This window comes from Artibeus jamaicensis, unplaced genomic scaffold (assembly GCF_021234435.1).
Source record: "Artibeus jamaicensis isolate MK-2021 breed Jamaican fruit bat unplaced genomic scaffold, CSHL_Jam_final contig_760, whole genome shotgun sequence".
In the NCBI taxonomy this organism is placed as follows: Eukaryota; Metazoa; Chordata; class Mammalia; order Chiroptera; family Phyllostomidae; genus Artibeus; species Artibeus jamaicensis.
In genome coordinates this window covers 4872873-4876134 of record NW_026521955.1, presented here as the reverse complement: position 1 = coordinate 4876134, position 3262 = coordinate 4872873, and the positions used below count along the sequence as shown (strand labels likewise).

The 3262-nt window shown below is 40.4% G+C and overlaps 1 pseudogene; it reads right to left on the bottom strand.

Moving 5' to 3' along the window:
- Positions 1-1611: 1611 nt before the first annotated feature.
- Positions 1612-2914, bottom strand: LOC128628462 (elongation factor 1-alpha 1-like; annotated as a pseudogene).
- Between the last annotated feature and the right edge of the window lie 348 nt (positions 2915-3262).

Below are 3262 nucleotides of genomic sequence, written 5' to 3'. Positions count from 1 at the left end.
GCTTCACCCTCTTCACTGGCAGCTCCAAGGTCCTTCTGAAAAGGAAACATAAGCATACCCTCTTTTTTAAAAATATTTTTATTTTATTTATTTTTAGACAGAGGGGAAGGGAAGGAGAAAGAGAGGAAGAGAAACATCAATGTGTGGTTGCCTCTCTTGTGCTCCCAACCTGGAACCTGTCCTGCAGCCCAGGCATGTGCCCTGACCAGGAATCAAACCAGTAACCCTTTGGTTCACAAGCCAGTGCTCAATCCACTGAGCTACACCAGCCATGGCACATCAGGCAGGAGTTTGCATCACTCTACATAGCGAGTTAAATGACAAAATTTAGAGATTCTTCTTATTATCCTTTTTACTTCATTTAATATTATTTTATTTTATGCTGTTTTAAACTGGTATAACTGGAACCATCTCAGCAACAAGAAAATTGTTTTTGTTAAATGTACTGCAACTTTAAAATGTGTTCAGTCCTGTTTGAATTCTTTGCATCTGGACTAAAGTTGTTGAGTTGCACAATAATAATAATATCATAAGCTAAAATATTAAATTTTTTATTAAACTATAGTCTTCATAAGAAAAGTGTAAATAATAAGTCTACAGCTGAATGAATAATCACAAGGTGAATAAAATTCTGAAAAAAACTATGCACTTAATCAAATTGAAACAAGCATCTTCAGAGGACAGCCCCCCTTCCTGCAATGTCCTAATTGCCAGTCCCACCCTCTTTTCCCAAAGAAACTGTTATTCTAACTTCCTTCAAAATACAAGTTTTTCTGTTTTGGGACATTTTTTTCCTTACTAAACTTTATTTTAACATGTCTCAAAATTCTTTTTTCATTTTAAAAGTACTGATTTTAAGACAACTTTTATAAAGGTCTCTGCTGGGATTATATTCTAAGAACCCTGAAACACCAATCTAAAAAACCTATGCACCCCAATGTTCATAGCAGCACAATTTACAATAGTCAAGTGCTGGAAGCAACCTAAGTGCCCATCAGCAAATGAATGGTTTAAAAAACTGTGGTATATTCACACAATGGAATAATATGCAGCAGAAAGAAAGAAGGAGCTCCTACCCTTTGCAACAGCATGGATAAAACTGGAGAGCATTATGCTAAGTGAAATAAGCCAGGCAGTGAGGGACAAATACCATAGGATCTCACCTATAAGTGGAACCTAATCAACAAAACCAACAAGCAAGCAAAATATAACCAGAGACATTAAAATTAAGAACAAATTGATGGTAACCAGAGGAAAGAGGGGAGGGGATAATGGGGGCAAAAGAGGGAAGCATTTTCAGGAACAAGTATAAAGGACACATGGACAAAACCAAAAAGGGGGCGGGATCAGGCACAGGAGGTGGGGATGGCTGGGGTCATGGGGAGTGATGAGGGGGAAATGGAGACAACTGTACTTAAACAATTAAATTAAATTTTAAAAAGTTACACATACTCACACATACACACAAAACCCAAATGGTCCACAAAACAATTTCCTTTCCTTCTGAAGGTTTTACGATGCATTGCAATCATTAACCAATGTTTCCTATTAAACATAAGTGGCCAATTGAGACAAAACATTCTAAGAGCACCCTTATACCTCCAATTAAAACTAGGGTGGCATATGTTGGGGATAATATTCATTTAGCCTGTGAGCTTTCTGGGAAGACTTGGTGACTTTGCCAGCTGCAGCTGCCATCTTGTCCACTGTTTGATGACACCCACAGCAACTGGCTCTCTCATGTCATAAATAGGAAAATGGCCCAGAGGAAGACAGTCAGAAAAGCTCTTAACACACATAGGCTTGCCAGGAACCACATTGACAATAGTGGCATTAACAGATTTCAGAAACTTTGGGCCATCTTCCAGCTTTTTCCCAGAATGATGATCAATCTCCTTCAGCTCAGCAAATCTGTGAGCACTGTGAGCTGTGTGACAATCCAGCACAGGTGCACGTCCAGCACGGGTGCACGTCCAGCACTGATTTGACCTGGAAGATTCAGGATAATCACCTGAGCTGTGAAACCAGCTGCTTCAATTGGTGGGTCATTTGTGCTGTTACCAGCCACAATGCCACAATATCATCTTTAACAGATATGTTCTTGACATTGAAGCTCACATTGTCACAGAAGAGCTGCTCTGAAAGCTTTGTTTCAACAAACTTTACTTCAGTTGTAGTGTTGACTGGAGCAAAGGTGACCACCATGCTGGGTTTGAGAACACCAGTTTCCACTCAGCCCACAGGGACAGAACCAATATCACCAATTTTGCAGACACCCTGGAGGGGCAAAAACAAGGAATTGTCAGTTGAATGAGTTGGTGGCAAAACTGATCAATTCAGAACTTCAAGCAGCAGGTTTCACTGGCACTGCCATCTTTATGGGTGACTTTCTGTCCTTTGAACCAAGGCATGTTAGCTTCTGGCTCCAGCACGTTGTCCCCATTCCAACCAGAAACTGGCACAAATGCTGCTGTGTCAGCATTGCAGTCAATTTTCTTAATGTCGGTGCTGACTTCCTCAATGCTTTCCTCATATGTCTTCTGGCTGTCAGGCAGCTCAGTGGAATCCATTTTGTTAACAACAACTCATTGTTTCACACCGATGTGTAAGCCAGAAGGGTGTGTTCACGGGTCTGCCCATTTCTGGAGATACCTGCTTCAAATTCACCAACACCGGCAGCAACAATCAGGACAGCAGAGTCAGCCTGAGATGTGCCTGTCATGATGATTTTGATCAGGTCTCTGAGTCTGAAGACATTAATGATGATCACACAATACTTGCTGGTCTCAAATTTCCACAGGGAGAAATCAGTGGTGATACCACACTCACATTCAGCTTTCAGTTTATCTGAGACCCAAGCATACTTGAAGGAGCCTTTTTCCCTCTCAGCAGCCTCCTTCTCAAAATTGCCCATGGCTGTTGTTGATCCCACCACACTTGTAGCAGATGGCTAGTAGTGGTAGGTTTGCCCAAATGACAATGGTGCTGATATGCATCTTTTCCTTTCCATTTTCGCTTAGATTTAGTACCATGCATGATACTTATGTTCTCGAGGCAAACCCATTGTGAAAGGCTGTTTTGGACTTTATACAAGTGGGATTATACTACTTTGTGTTTGCTTCTTTTGCCCAATATTGTACTTGTAAGATTCATCTGTTTTTTTAAATAGCTGCAGTATACTCATTCTATGAATATGTAATGATTTACTTCATAGATGATGGAAATCTGGATGGTTTCCAATGTGAAGTTATTACAAATAAAA